An 18,058-nucleotide genomic window follows, 5' to 3' on the forward strand; every position below is an offset into this window, starting at 1 on the left:
GTTTAAAAGGCTCCGAAAATGAAAGACGCCAGGAGGCTCAGAGAGACGACGGCCGTGAAGTATTTAAGAGAACAGCTTTGTGTAAACATATGCTTCTGTGAATGTTAATAAGCTGACAGTATACAGACGGTAGCTCTGAGCTTTTGTGCGGCCGAAATTCAGGGCCAGACGTTTTTGAAGGTTTCTATTGATGGTTGGACCAGATACACTGCAAGAAGCAGAAAAAAGGCCAAAAAAAAACAACACAAATATAAATAAAAAATAAATAGTGTAATATAGACAAATAAATGAACATATACATAAACAAATAAAATCATTTAATTAGGTGTGTGTTTATTTATGCTTCACATTATTTATTCATTTATTTATATTTAAATGTATTCTCAACATTTGTTCGTTTATGGATTCATTTCATTAATTTATGTGATTACACCATTATTTATGTATCTATTTATTTCAGTATTTATTTATTTATCTATTTATTTATTTATCTATTTAATTCAGTATTTATTTCAGTATTAAGTATTCATTAATTTCTCAATTTTCGTTTCATTGTAGAAGTGCCAGTGGATTACATTTCACTGCATATATGTATGGCAGTATGTATATGTATGTGACAAATAAAAATCTTGAATCTTGAATTTAACGTATGACAGCGCCATCTTCTGGCCAATAACTGAACAACGCCAATTACAATTTCCATTTAATTAGGGAACAAAAGGCAACTAAAAAAAAGCCAATTTCACAGACAATAGCGAGAAGAATTTAAATATCAGGACCTCAGATGATTAAATCATGATGTTGCAGATGATGATGACACCGAAAGATGACTCTAAATGACTCAAAAAGCTTCTTGAAACGTCGTGTCGAGTGTCCAGAACTCACACACAGAACAAAAGGAAAGGGCAGCAGGTGTGAGAGTGTGTCAGTTAACACACATCTGCTGCACCGCGGCGGATGTGTTCTCAACAAACATGTTTGACCTCCTTGGCCTTTCCCATCGCAGTTCAGCTGCAATTCACATTTCAACCATGCAGCTGTCAAGGATAAGGGACAAAGTGTGTGTGTGTGTGTGTGTGTGTGTGTGTGTGTTTGTGTGTGTGTGTGTGTGTACCTATGTGTGTGTGTGTGGGGGGGGGGGGGGTATTGAGGGTAAGAGAGAAGGACAAAGAAAGAAAGAACACCAACCGAGTACGCCAACCATATTTGAAATGTTGGCCGTCAGCTCCAGTTCTCCTGGTGTGTTGTCAATGTTGTACAGTTGTTTTTGCTCCGATTTTCATTGTTATTAATGTTCTTGGCATTCTTCGGGGTGAAACACGACGACCGCCGAACCCACGGACATGGTTGAGGTCTCGTTGGAGCCGGGGCGTTTCAGACATCTTGTGGTGCAAGTTTTATCCACATCCATCTCCATTTGCAGCAGGAATTAGTGAAAAACCGTTGCAAATTGAACGGAAGTTGAAGAACGTTGGCGTATCCTGATGAGTTTGTGGAGCGGAGCTTTGTGACATCATGAACCACGTTATATAAGTCCAGGCTTCGTCTCTTGGTGCTGGTTCACGTTGGGAGAGCTGCGCTGTGTAGACCTGGTTGCTTCCTGTAGTAGTGACGCTTGTTCGGACGACACACCGGAGGAGCCCATGCGGCGTTAGATGTAAACTTGTACATTTGTGCTGCGTTTCAGAGAACCCGGAAAATTGTAATACATACCTAACACGACTAAACAGGACCCTGTGAATTGCTGCCTGCAGCTATATTTATAATAATAATAATAATAATAATAATATTATTATTATTATTATTATTATTGTCATTATCATTATTATCAGTATTATCATTATTATTATTACTTATGGTGTATCCTAATTGTAAGATACTCCTAATTGTCCTAATTGTATGATACCTATACCATTAGTTGGTTTCATAGCATTAAGGCATAAAGTATTATCAGAGACAGCAGCTTTGTGTTAACGTACGCTTTTATGAATCTCAATATGTAATAAGCCAATTATATAAACAACAATTAAAAGCTCTCGTCTATATTGCCTTTCCACTTTCAGGCTTTTGAGAGACCTTTCACAATAGTTAACAGCAGCAGAACTCACTGTCTGTTACCATAGCAACTCTCCTCCTAATATTCGTAATATACAACCCACTGATCAACCAATACTCCAATACTCAACCCGCCCCATCACTTCCTGTGCAGCAGTATTACTTCCTGCCAGTGTACTATCCAGTTCACATTGTACTATACAGCACACAGACACTTGTAATGTTGTGCAGATTGGGACCTCCAGGACTGGATGGAGGTAGAGATGGAGGCAGGGCCAGTCCAGGGGCCGGGTCGACCTGGAGGCGGAGCCAACCCTACCTTCCTCTCCGTCCGTGGAGGACCGAGCAGAATGGATACAACAGCACATTGTTACGCTGCTGAAGTGCTGCCATAAACCCTGAGATGTTCCACTGTTCAGTGGGATGACGTGAACTCTCTCCCTCTCACAGTCCCTCTCTGTCTCACTCTCTCCCCCTCTCTTTCTTCTTACATGTCTCACACACACACACACACACACACACACACACACACACACACACACACACACACACACACACACACCACACACAGTGGGGCATGGTGCAGCATGAGTAAGAGGCATCACTCTCATTTGTTGGAGGATCTGGGATGAGAAAGTGAAAGCCTGACAGCCACAGCAGCACTGCCCTTGAGCAAGGCATGCTAACGTAGAATTCTACCCTGCGTCTGTGCTATTATCCAAGCTGCCACGCCCACTCACCGTGAAATAAAACCACGTTCACTAGTAGCGTTGGTGAGAATTTGCTTTGTTTATTGCTGGTTGACATCGTGTTCCATTCCTAACCACGCCCCCTTTTGCCGCTGAGAGAAAGCGCGAGGGAGAAACCGAGGGAAGCGAAATGACCTGGAGGTGGACCCCAACCGGCGGTGTGGTGGAATGTCCCTTTAATGCAGAGCTGCAGGGGAGCTGATCTGAGGCCAGCTGCAGACGACAGCAGCACGCTGCCAGACACCGTGTTCCCAAGAGCTCCGCAAACAATAAATCTTTAAATAAACAAAATCTAATGAGGTAAACAACGACACCGGCCAAAACTGCTTCTAGCACAGTTACATAAGAGCAGAGCTGCCAAATAACAGGAGAATACAATCAAACATTTTAGTTTTCATAAAAACCTGATTAACTCAAGGCCAGTCCGTAGCAAGTGTTTGACAGATATTAAAGATGACAGCACCTTTTCCATTCTGGGATCTGTAAGGAGGTTGGTTGGAAAGCCGTGGCGAAAGGTACTGGCCCTTTCAGAACATCCAGGAGCCCCACAGGACCGCCAGGAGCCACCTGAACCTGCAGGAGCCCCACAGGACCTCCAGGGGCCTCCACCACCTCCAGGAGCCCCACAGGACCTCCAGAGCTCCATGGGACCTCCAGGGGCTCCCTGGTCCCCAAAGAACCCCCAGGGGCCACAAAGAACTCCCAGCTCCCCTCCTGTTCAGGGTTCTGTCACTGAGGCCGAATGTAGGCCATATCGCTCCCAAAATAAACTGTTTGACTTGCAAAAATAGATTGAGACGCGTTGATGACGTCAGCTTCCTGTCCTACTTAGATGCAGCGTGACGGCTCCTCATTAAACCCGTCTGAGAGCTAACAGGCCGGACGGGTCCACCTGCACACGGACAAGACGTCTGATTGGCCGGCCTGTTCACTCCATCATGGCCGCTCCATTCGCACTGCAGATGAATCGCTCCCAACTCCATCAGATATTGTTTCGGAGACAGAGCGGCCGGCGTTTGACGGGAGACGGCTGAACAGCTTCCGAAGATCCGGCCAATCAGCTCACACCTTTATGTTCACGTCATCAAGAAAATCCATCCATCCAGTTTTCAGCTTCACTTTTGCCTTCAATATTAAAATACATTTCTTGATCCTTGGTATCTCTAATTGAAAAACAAAAATCCCAACGACTCGAGTAGAAAAAGTGGAATGATGTGTTGAGGACTTATTGTTTGGAGTATTCCAAGACTAGCGATTTCAGAAATAACCACCGATAATTTCCGACCAATAACTTCAGCGACAACGATGAGGAATTATTCAAAATGATTCTATTCTGTGACCTAAAATTGAAGTGTATTATGTTAATTTTGGATTTAATGCCTTCATGTCTTATGTCAAGCACGTTGAACTGCCCTGGTGTATGAGCTGTGCTACACAGATAGACAGATACACATCCTTGCCTTATTATTACCCAGCGCAGGTTTAAAACACAGCATCATCTTAGGAAGCCAAACATGGAGAACAGAGGTGCCGACCTGTGCGTTGTCCTTGGCGCCCGCCGGCCGGCCTAGCACCGCCCTGTAGACGCCGTTGTGGTCGGCGCGGCAGGGCAGGTTTCCCAGCAGCCCGCAGGTCCACTGGGCCCAGCACCACATGGCTGCTCCTCTCAGGACCGGTCCGGGGAGCTCTGGATGGGGTCGATCCACTGACCGGGACCCCCTGCTCCTCCCAGCCCCCGGGTCGGACCAGCAGCCTCCCCCTCCGCCCCGGCGCCGCAGATTGGTCAAACCCCACAAACGCTGGCCCAACGCATGTTTGCTTTACCACAGAACACTAGAAAACATTAACTTTTACGGGAACAAAGGAAAAAAAAAAACAAACGGCAAAAAGAACTAGGTCTCTGCAGGCCCGTCCGCGACGTCCCTGTCCATGGAAAGAACGGCTGAAGAGGCGACTGAACGTGGAGCAACAGCAACACAAGACGCCGCATGTTGGTTCGAGACAAAAAAGAAAAGAAAATGAAAGTAAATCAGTGGGTCCTGACGTTCCCAGGGAGTTCCCACTCACCTCGCAGGATCTCAAAGAGCAGTAAAACAGCTCTAGGACCTTCCCGTAATAATAATAACAACATATGTTTTCAGCGAACATTTCTACTTAAATGTGTTTTTGGGGGGTTTCAGAGTCGATTTTATTGAACATTTTTACCTTTCATTATATGAGCAGTGAAGACAGACAGGACATGTTGGAGGACAGTCAGGATTTGAACCCGGGTCGCTGAGTTCCACCTCCTGGTACGTTCACTGTCTGGTGGAGTCAATGTGACTTCCACAGAGCTTCAAATCCACAACCTGATGCTGGTTGTTCTGAAACGTTCTGAAATGTATTAAAAGGACTACTACTTTAGTTTATTTTTATTTCATGTTACTATTTTGTATTCTTATTAGTTAGCATTTCACTTTTTAGCATTAATTGTATTTTCATTTTATTATTCATTATTATTATTATTATTATTATTATTATTATTATTATTGTATTATTTTAGAAGAAAAAAAAATCACTTGGTTTTTATGCAATTTTTGCAAAGGTTTTTTCATTTTGTTTTCTCTTGAGCAAATGTGACCGTAGCCATTTCCTTCTGATAAATACAGGGTTTACATGACCTCACCATACTTGAACTAACCTTACCTAATTAGATCTTATCTTCCATTTCCTTCCTTCTTTTATCAGATTTTATCTTCATCTTATGTCAAAACAAAAACAAATGAAAAAGAAAACAGCAGCGTTCAGCGTCGCTTCTCCGCAGCTGAAAAACCTCTGCACTGACGTAGAAACTCAGGAGCTTAGCGTCCGGGTGACGAGCAGCAACACGACTCAGAGGATTCAACCTCACGCCCAGCGGCCAGCGAGGCCTCGTGTTTCCACTGTGAAAAAACTGTGATTTTATTCCCAGGGTTGGGTTTTATTTATTCAGGAACCTGAGCGATCTCTGGCATTGACGTCTTTTCTTTTCCACCCAGCGCTACTTCAGCCCCCGGTCAACTCACTCACTCTGTTATTAATATATGTAATATGTGATATACAGTATATCCATGTTAGATACGTTTATACATGTTGTGATGCACTACACAAAATGTATACAATCATATATCACCCCAAATTTCTCACAGGACAAAGTCTGAAATATTTCTATATTTATATATTGAGAGACATTATTTCCGCAGCTTCTCCCTGCACAGCAGCTGGAAAACGTCTCATCTCCACCAGGACACAACACCCGAACACAGCTGTTCTCTGTTTTCTATACAACACACAGAACACAACAACACACAACAACACACAACACACAACAACACACAACCTACAACACACACCTCACAACACACACAGGACAACACACAACATACAACACACAGAGCAGGACAACACACAACTTACAACACACAGAACAACACACAGCACAGGACAACACACAAACCACAACTCACAACAAGACACGGTACAGGACAACACACAACACAGAATACAGAACAACACACCACAACACACAACAAGACACCACAACACACAACAACACACAACAACACAACACACAACAACACACGGCACAAGACAACACACAACACGAAATAGAGAACAACACACAACAACACACTACAACACACAACAACAGACGGCACAAGACAACACACAACACGAAATACACAACAACACACAACAACACACTACAACACACAACAACAGACGGCACAAGACAACACACAACACGAAATACACAACAACACACAACAACACCAATCCACAACCACACAGAAGCCGTCGTTGTGCAACGTTGCACAGCTTGTTTGGAAACCCTCATTCTGTGGTTTGTGGACGAGGTCTCGGTGCCGCAGACGGATTTCAACATTCGGTCAATTTGCTCCGAACTTTGACCTCTGTAACGGGCACGTAACATGGCACGTGATCTGTTTTATAGCTTCCTGGGAATTTAATCACTATTCTAATCCGAATATAATTCTGACTTTCACCACACGGAACAGGAACAGGAAGCTCGTCGTACTTGCTGGGAACACTTAGCAGGAGAAACCTGTGCAAATGACTCCAAAGTAAAAGTATCCAGGTAAATACACAACACCCAACCGCGCCCTCTGTAGGCCACAAGGGGAACAACAGACTGAGGAACCGCTCTAGGATGCCCAAAAAAAATCTGTTCTCAAATTCAAGAGGCCTCGTTGTGATTCCCCTGAAATGATCCCCAAACAACACATTTCAGTCAGTTCATAGGGATTAAAGAACCCCTTTTCTGGAAAGGACAACCAAAAGAATCCACCACTACAGATGAACCCCAGTCACAAGCTGGAGCACGAGTCTGAAAATACATCCAGGAATTTTCAGACGTTATGTCCAACTCCAGGTTTTTCAATCCCAGAAATCTGCTTTGAACATCATGCAGCATCATCACAATACCATAAAGCGACGTCCAAATGCAGCGAGACACTCGAGGGAAATATGGAGCCTACACGAAATACAACCCGCTGGGAGGAGGAAGAAGAGGAGGAAGAGGAGGAAGGAGAGACTGAGAGGAGGAGATGAAGATGGGAGGATTTCCCCCTGATTCTTCAGCATCCACTACAGCTGGGTGATGGTATGATCTATATCAATATAGTACAGATATTGTGATGGAGTCTAGATATTGCCTGGAACGTAGCTTCCACTTTGCCCTCTCCTGGTTTTAAAAGCTGCATTATTATGAGAAGTAACATAGATGATTGAACAATGAGAGAGAGACAGATACAGGAGCTTATTTCTTGGCTATGTAACCCTTTGTTTAGATTAGATATTGGATGAAAACATAACAGATCTTTCCTACTCACACCCACAACACATTAGTACTGTGGCATTCAGTTAAAATATTGTAATATTTGAATCTGTAAATAATGTGAACACCAAGAGGGACTGGGGGCTGTATTGAGGCAAGTTTGAATTATATGGAGTGAATTATATTAATTAATAGATGAAGACAAATCAATTAGTGGGGTTTATATTATTTAAACTTCATGAGGAATAAGATTGACATATGACTACTGGTAGTTCTGAACTTTCAAGTCTCACCATCTTATACACATGGGCCAGTCTCATTGACCTCCAACCGAGTTCCACATTAGAACCTACAACAGCTCCAACAGCAGAGGCGACGTGCCAGTTACTGACAGACCAGCTCTACTGACACACCTCATCAGGAGCCTATATCCAAACGCTCCAAAGTGCCACAAACAAACACACATTTAGAATAGCAACGACCCGCGTGGGAATCAGACCCCTAACGCTACGTTAGTCACGCACTCAGAGGTGGGAATCAAACCCTTGACCGTGAGCAGTGCCCAGGATCAGATGAAGCCGCTGGCAGTAAAACTCTGCATGCCGGGGTCTGAGGGGCGCGGTGGCCCAGTTAAAGCATCAGGCTGAGATGGATTTACATTCTGAAGACGTTTTCAGCTCAAGTGAAATAACAGCAATAAACGACAAGTGTGCCGGCTCAGAGAGAAACTAGAGCTGTGAGGAGGGAGAAGAGCACATGATAATTATAGCAACCATTTCTGCAATTATAACATGCATTATAACTGACATGCTAATGCTAACACTAGCGAGTGGCGCCATCATGTGGAGCTACATAGAAACTACAACGGAAGACTGGTCACGTTTCACCATAATTTTAAATGTCCAGGCTAAAACTCAGTTTAGTAGTGGGCCGTGTAGGAGAACAGTTTGCTATACTGTTGCTCCATGTTGCTCTGATCTATTTTTCTAAACAGAAGCTCTTAAACTAGGCACACTAGTGATAACATTCCTTGTCAATGTCTTCATTGATTTAGTAAGTAGTTGTGTAATAATAATATGCAGCCAGTCATCATCAGTCATCATCGCAAAATAACCCCTGACAGGGTGGAAGGGGGTTGGCTGTACGTTATCCCTGACCATGGTATCAATTACCGTGACAGAAGTGACTCTCTTCTGAATTCACTACATTAATAAAAACACTCCAAGCCTGGTCCAGTTTCAGTTTCTCTTCTAAATATTAATTCTGGAAATACTTAATTCAAAGGATCCAGTTCAGGCTGCAGCGACGTGCACAGAGCGCAGATCAAAACACTGAAGACACTGAAGTCTGCTCCAGAAATCCCAGTTGAGATTCTGTCAGACAGGACCAGGCATGTTCAAATATCAGAGGGCAGAGGCTCTCTCACACACACACACACACACACACACACACACACACACACACACACACACACACACACACACACACACACACACACACACACGCACACACACACACACACACACACACACACACACACACACACACACACACACACAGGCATGCGCGCACACACACACACACACACACACACACGGGCATGCGCGCACACACACACACACACACACACACACACACACACACACACACACACACACACACACACACACACACACACACACACACACACACACCTCCTTCCTGAAAAACAGCCCTGGGGATGGGCCATAATTTCATTTAATCATTTATTGTCTTTCAGCAGAAGCATTACTTTTCCATTTTTTAATTAAAAATCATCATATCTCATCTTATCTCATCTAATATCTTACACAACAACATGTACAGGAGTTTTATTTACCTTTTGAATCATACAACATAAAATTCATAAAAATCCCTTTGATTATCATCATGATAATAGTCAGCATATAACACCATATGCGGATACACACACACAGACACACACACACACACACACACACACACACACACACACACACACACACACACACACACACACACACACACACACACACACACACACTAGGGATACACTGATTTATCGGCTGTACATCAGTATCGGCCGATATTGGCACTCTTCTCATGCTGCTTTCACACTTGCACTGTAAACCTGAAATGATCCGGACATTACCCGAAGGAGCTGCGTGTGTGAACGCAAATGTCCAAATGATTTGACCCGGACTTTACCCAGCCAGCACCTTGCGTAATGTTCGATTGAGCGCTATGTGTGAACAGAGCAGGTGATTGTCCGGAACATTCACAGCGAGCGGAGCGTAGCTGCTGCGTACTCCTTTCTGCTTTCCTTTATGTTCCTTTCCACTCTCAATACGTCCAAATACATGGAGTATCAACGCAAAGAAAAGCCCAACTACTGCCACAAGTCTGTCGCCTCGTCCTCCATCTTGTGTGTGCTGTTAAACTCAGCAGCGTCATTGCATCATGTCCTGCCTCCTGCACATTCTACCCAGGCTCCGTCCCTCGTCTAAACCCAACAGAGTTTTTCCAGGTGGTGTAAACGCGCCTGACACGGACAATCTCTGGTTGTGAGCTACATGTGTGAATGGGAAACTCCGTACAACCAGACATTGTCTGGAGTGCATGTGTGAAAGCAGCTTTAGAAAATACTTCTGGTGTACTCTGGTGTAAAAGAGATGAACGAAAGTGTTTATTCTCAATAAACCTCTTGAATCTTGAATCTTGAAGTTCCACCGGTAACAGAATATGTCCACAACAAAATCTTGGAAGAAAGGCGCGTTGCTCCGCCTCCGAAAAAAAATACAGCCAACTGCCCCACCCATTAAAGGAAAACAATGACTCAAAGAGTTGCTCAAACGAGAGAAGAACGAATTGTGTTTTTAGCACGAGTGGCTAAAGCTAAATCCAGTGAGGAAGTATGGAGCGACGGGAAGGACAAAAGTGCAACAACTTTGTGTTTGGGATAAGGGAACCAAGGGAAGGACTAGAAAAGGTTTCCTAAGATTGTCTATTGTAAACATCGTCACCAGTACAGTTTTTAAACTGTGTCCTATATGTAAATATAATTTCTACACATAACGTGAATGTTAACACTTGAATGTATAATTAACACATATATTATAATTATCTGTCTGAGAGAACGACACCATCTGCGATTAATTTACGAGGACGGCGCTCCGCAGCCCTCCAAGCAGGAAGTGATGCTGGGTTCATCGGAACTCGGAAAACTGCAAGGGATGCTTCGTTCGGGGGTACTCGGAAAACACCGGTATCGGCATTGGCTATCAGTCAAGCTGTTCTTTTAAACATTGTATCGGACCAGAATTTCACAATCGTTGCTTCCCTAACACAAATACACCCAAATGAAACAGTTACATATGTACTCACATACTGTTGAACGCACACACACTCACTAGGGACAATTCACACAAATACACACATACAACTTTAAGTCTACACACACACATACACATACATACACACACACAGACACACACACACACACACACACACACACAGTGACAGCCAGCGGTATGAAATGCTCACCAGGTCGTCCAGCACGGTGACAGGGAAGTCGAACATGCACATCTTGACGGGCTGAGCCAGCGCTCTGTGCAGGCTGAAGACGGACTCCATGCTGGAGCCCCCCGTCACCGACACACATGCAGCCCGGCAAACGACACCGATCGACGGAACAGCCACAAAAACAGCAGCAGGTAGAGAGACAGGCACTCCCAGGCGCTGAGACGCTCTGCAGCTGCAGCAGACTGAGCAGACGGAGGGATCCTCTGCACATGAAAGCAGAACCACCCCACCCTCTCCTCCACTCCACCCCCGCCCCCCCCCCCCCCCACTCCACCCACCAGCTTCCCTCACATCGCTTCCTCAGAAACCGCCCCCACCTCTCGCTGCTGAAGGCTCATTCTTCATGGCAACTGGGAGAGAGTCCCTCACCGGGGGAATCTCTGGATGCTATCTATCGCCTGTCGTCTTTCACTGTTTCAGTTTTCACTGTTTCAGTTTTTCACTGACTCACTGTTTCACTATTTCACTATTTCAGTTTTTCACTGTTTCACTGTTTCAGTTTTTCACTGTTTCAGTTTTTCACTGTTTCACTGTTTCATTTTTTCAGTTTTTCACTGTTTCAGTTTTTCATTTTTTCAGTTTTTCACTGTTTCAGTTTTTCACTGTTTCACTGCTTCATTTTTTCAGTTTTTCACTGTTTCAGTTTTTCATTTTTTCAGTTTTTCACTATTTCAGTTTTTCACTGTTTCACTGTTTCATTTTTTCAGTTTTTCACTGTTTCAGTTTTTCACCGTTTCACTGTTTCAGTGTTGGAGCACTGTGATGTGGAGACACCGTCGAAGCACGTTAACTCGTCCTCTCGTCCTGCCTGTTAGGGCTAGGAAAAACAAAAAAAAAACATTTTCTGATACGATTCAATTGCTTCAATTTTTGAACTGATTTTAAAATTGTAAAGGTAAATGGGCTCCATATGCTTATTTGGTGCTTTTCTGTTTGCCTCTCTGCCTTTTACTAAACCAAATCATCAGTTCATGCACTGCACTGTCACTTTGACTTGATTCTGTGCATCCATTTTTCAAGTTTATAATGTGTTAGTTGTTAACAAAGAAAAGATCTCTTAACAAAGAAAAGATCTCTTAACAAAGAAAAGATCTCTTAACAAAGAAGAGGGCTCTCCGGGGCTAGAATAACCTTGACAAGGTAAAAGGCTATTTGGGGAATAGGTGAAATAATTGATAACAAAGAGTAAAACAAGGTTTGTTTGATTCATTTCTTGCACTGCACTATTACTCCTATGCATTCTATTTTATTTCACTTCATGCATTCTATGTCCTTTTCTAACGTGTTTCCTTGCACTGGTCTTGATGTTTAATGTAACGCACTTTGAATCGCCTTGTTGTTGAAATGTGCTGTGTAAATATACTCGCCTCTTCTGCTCATGCCACTCAAAGCCCTTCACAGTGCACACCTCTCAATCACAGCACCATGGCAGCGGCAGCCATGCAGGGCACACACCGGCTCCACGGGAGCGCTCAGGGCTTCAGTGTCTTGCTCAAGGACACTCCAGCAGGCTACCAGGAGAAGCCAAGGACCGAACCGGCAACCCTCCCATTGCTAGACGACCCGCTCCACTGCCTGAGCTACTGCCCCTAGATACCGGAATATTTCTGTCGTGAAAAACATGCTGCTATGTCGACTCGTATATAAGATTAGGATATGGAATCGCATCGCGCCCTGGCCCCGCTCATCAATATCAGATTGAATTGAATCTTGATCCTTTATTGGAATTCAAATTGAACGGTGAGATCCAGCACCATCTACCATCTACCATCTACCATCTACCATCTACCATCTATCAACTACCATCTATCAACTACCATCTACCATCTACCAACTACCATCTACCATCTACCATCTACCAACTACCATCTACCATCTACCATCTACCAACTACCATCTATCAACTACCATCTACCATCTACCATCTACCAACTACCATCTACCAACTACCATTTACCATCTACCATCTACCATCTACCAACTACCATCTATCAACTACCATCTACCATCTACCATCTACCAACTACCATCTACCATCTACCATCTACCAACTACCATCTACCATCTACCATCTACCATCTACCAACTACCATCTACCATCTACCAACTACCATCTACCATCTACCATCTACCATCTACCATCTACCATCTACCAACTACCATCTATCAACTACCATCTACCATCTACCATCTACCAACTACCATCTACCAACTACCATTTACCATCTACCATCTACCATCTACCAACTACCATCTATCAACTACCATCTACCATCTACCATCTACCAACTACCATCTACCATCTACCATCTACCAACTACCATCTATCAACTACCATCTACCATCTACCATCTACCAACTACCATCTACCAACTACCATTTACCATCTACCAACTACCATCTATCAACTACCATCTACCATCTACCATCTACCAACTACCATCTACCATCTACCAACTACCATCTACCATCTACCATCTACCATCTACCATCTACCAACTACCATCTACCATCTACCAACTACCATCTACCAACTACCATTTACCATCTACCATCTACCATCTACCAACTACCATCTACCAACTACCAACTACCATCTACCATCTACCATCTACCATCTACCATCTACCAACTACCATCTACCATCTACCAACTACCATCTACCAACTACCATCTACCATCTACCATCTACCAACTACCAACTACCAACTACCAACTACCATCTACCATCTACCATCTACCAACTACCATCTACCATCTACCAACTACCATCTACCATCTACCATCTACCAACTACCATCTACCATCTACCAACTACCATCTACCATCTACCATCTACCATCTACCATCTACCAACTACCATCTACCATCTACCATCTACCATCTACCAACTACCAACTACCATCTACCATCTACCATCTACCAACTACCATCTACCAACTACCAACTACCATCTACCAACTACCATCTACCAACTACCATCTACCAACTACCAACTACCATCTACCATCTACCATCTACCAACTACCATCTACCATCTACCATCTACCATCTACCAACTACCATCTACCATCTACCAACTACCATCTACCATCTACCAACTACCATCTACCATCTACCAACTACCAACTACCAACTACCAACTACCATCTACCATCTACCAACTACCATCTACCATCTACCAACTACCATCTACCATCTACCAACTACCAACTACCATCTACCAACTACCATCTACCATCTACCATCTACCATCTACCAACTACCATCTACCATCTACCAACTACCATCTACCATCTACCAACTACCAACTACCATTTACCATCTACCATCTACCATCTACCAACTACCAACTACCATCTACCATCTACCATCTACCATCTACCATCTACCAACTACCAACTACCAACTACCATCTACCATCTACCATCTACCATCTACCAACTACCATCTACCATCTACGTCTGATGTTCTGGTGTCTGATGTTCTACCGTCTGATGTTCTACCGTCTGATGTTCTACCTTCTGATGTTCTACCGTCTGATGTTCTACCTTCTGATGTTCTACCGTCTGATGTTCTACCTTCTGATGTTGTACTGTCTGATGTTCTACCGTCTGATGTTCTACCGTCTGATGTTCTACCGTCTGATGTTCTACCATCTGATGTTCTACTGTCTGATGTTCTACTGTCTGATGTTGTATTGTCTGATGTTCTACTGTCTGATGTTGTACTGTCTGATGTTGTATTGTCTGATGTTCTACTGTCTGATGTTCTAGTGTCTGATGTTCTACTGTATGATGTTCTACTGTATGATGTTCTACCGTCTGATGTTCTACCGTCTGATGTTCTACCGTCTGATGTTCTACCGTCTGATGTTCTACTGTCTGATGTTCTACTGTCTGATGTTCTACTGTCTGATGTTGTATTGTCTGATGTTCTACTGTCTGATGTTCTACTGTCTGATGTTCTAGTGTCTGATGTTCTACTGTATGATGTTGTACTATCTGATGTCATACTATCTGATGTTGTACTATCTGATGTTCTACTGTCTGATGTTCTACTGTCTGATGTTCTACTGTTCTAGGTTTGGGGGGACATTTCCGGGGACATTTATTTCAGCTCTGAATCTTCACTGGCATCACTGCTGTGGTTTATTATAAAGCACAGGCCATTCAACTGAAATGAGTAACTTCTCAACATCCACAGCTGCCTCCGCAACCACATACTAGTGTACTACTACTTAGTGTTTACTACGTATAGTATTTATTACATTTAGTATTGGTTACATTTAGTATTGACTACATTTAGTATTTACTACCTTTAGTATTTACTATTTCACTGTCCATTAGCTACCTGTCGCACGGTCCATTACAATGTCTCACCGTCGAATATCTACCTGTCTCACTATCCATTAAGTACATGTCTCCAGGGGGGGATGGCGCCATATTTCCTGGTCTGATGTCCTTGTCTGCAGAAGGACTGTACCATACTGGTAAAAAAATAAATTAGAGTTTATTGCTAAATCATGCAAGTGCGACGTCAGTCCTGTGGCGGCTGATGGGTCATAAACTGAAACTGTTCCCGTCAGTTTGAATGAATCATAGCCAATGCTGCTTCTAGGGTTGCTATGCAAACGGCCACAGATTTACTCTCATATTCTGTCAGATTATGTATCATGCTCTAGTCGAAAAGCCTAGATCATAACACACACACACACACACACACACACACACACACACACACACACACACACACTAGTAAACGTTTCCCAAAAGCTTGGATGTTTTGACTCTCATTACAAATGTTTTAACATTAAATTAGGATGTTCATTCTAATGTTTTCAACTGGATTCATTAGAATAAGATGAATGGGTTTTTTCTGCAGTACATATCAACTTGTGAGCCGCAGAGGGTTTGAAGATCCTTCCCTTCTCTCAAAAGCAATTTGAAAGTCTGGAAATTGCAAGAAATGCTGCACATTTCTATTCATTACCCTCCATTACTGGTGGAGCAGAAGCCTTTCCAGCGCTCCAGGACAGAACCCGACCCAGCGCAGCCCGAGTGGACCGGCTCCATGTAGGTCACGCTGCTCCCAGCCAAACTGAGACGGAGGGAAACCTGCCGCTTTGCAATCGCACGGCGGCTCCGTCGTTTTTAAGGACACTGAGGGTTTTCCCAAAACGGAAGAGTCACTTTGTTTCTATCGCCACCGGGACTAAACCTGCGAGGCGACCGCTGACCCGTCGTCTCACCTACGGAAGAAAAAAAGACGTCTCGGCGCTCGGTAAAAAGGCGCCGCGGGACGCGAGCTTTTATCCTGTGCCGCTGACGTCTTATCAGGACTTCTTCTGGGTCGGGTGTTTGTGCGTCTGAGCCCGGGACACATCACACCGTCTCCAAGCAAGGTGTAAAACAACATTTATACTTAATGGCGACACGATAATATGCAGGTCCCCCCTCGGTGGCCGGCAGGCCCCCATAACAAGGATTCATCGCCTCCTAAATCGTGGCCGGCAGCCCTGAAAGCTCGGCGCTGACGGGGGTTTAAAATACGACCTCCATTCTCATGCAGATGCCGCTCGGCCGCGTGGAGATTCAGAGGCCGATGGTTGATGAAGTGTTTTGTGGCCGAGGAGACGCGGGGAGAATGCGTGACTGAAGCAGCGCAGTGGGAGCTGCTTCCACATGCAAGACGCTCCCACGGCGACGTACAGTATGGGAGGCGTTGCCATGGAAACTGGGAGGCAAAGCATTCTCCTCGCACAGAGGGTGGGGGGGGGTGGATTCAGCAGCGAGAGCCTCTGATACCAAGACAGGAAGTCAGGCCTCAACCTGGAGATCTGCTTCCTGTGGCCCGAGACAATAACAGGACAGGGTGGTGCGGGTACACACACCCCACGCACACACACACACACACACACACACACACACACACACACACACACACACACACACACCGCCAAGCTTAATCCTGTAATTAGTATTCATGCTCCATCTCCAGAGCTGCGGGTTCCCACTGCTGGAGTTTGAACTTAGCATGTTGCTAGCGTGGTGTCTGTTCAGGCTGCGTGTCGCATTTTAAGATATTTTTGACGGTTCGATGCTCTATCCAGATCGGCTTCTGCTGCAGCGGCACGTTCGCCGCAGAGTAACGACGCACCGGGATCGTTTCCGGAGCCCGATGCCAATGTCTATGTGAGAACATGTGCACGGGTCCAGTGCATGTGAATCTGGGGGTGAGTGGAATGTCCACATCAGAACGTGTAAAAAGCCGAACGGGTGATATTCAGAAGCGGGCGTGGATCATTTTGACGCCACAGTCCTGCAGAGAAGTTGAAGTGAATCAGAAGAATGGGAAGACACAGACACAGCGTCCTGCAGGACAGGTCTTCACAGAGCACTTACATTCTGCCAACACTGCTCGCACGGAACTCCAAACCCCCGCTGAGGGATACGAGCGGGAAACTATTTCCAGGACAAGGTCTTTTGACACGCACACACAGAGCTGCTGTCTAGGAGCCAAGAGAGTTCACGTCACATTCCATGGAACTACGGCCTCCGATCCGGACCTTCCGATCCGGTCTTGGAACGTTTCTCCCAGAGCTTCGTCTGACGCCACCGCCCCGTGGCCAGGGGCCAAGAGAACCAACCCACATCCATCAGCGAGGAGCGCACGGAGCGGGAGATGTATACAAGTAGAGACCGATTGTTTCCCTCCAACTCTGGGATTCACTGTTTTTTGGGCGACTCGGGCGCAAAGGCCCGAGTGGAGTCGCAAAGAGAAAAGAGAAAAGATTCAGTATCCGTACAACATGTTACTCTCCCTCGGGTTAGGAGCACGTGGGGCTCAGCAACAACTC

At 44.7% G+C, this 18,058-nt stretch overlaps 1 protein-coding gene across 1 annotated transcript in view; it reads right to left on the reverse strand.

Moving 5' to 3' along the window:
* The window catches only part of LOC307233136 (ral guanine nucleotide dissociation stimulator-like), a 47,284-nt gene that overhangs the window by 26,083 nt on the left and 3,143 nt on the right, over positions 1-18,058 (reverse strand). The window lies entirely within an intron of this gene.

This window comes from Zeus faber, assembly GCF_960531495.2.
Source record: "Zeus faber genome assembly, chromosome: 7".
Taxonomy (NCBI): Eukaryota; Metazoa; Chordata; class Actinopteri; order Zeiformes; family Zeidae; genus Zeus; species Zeus faber.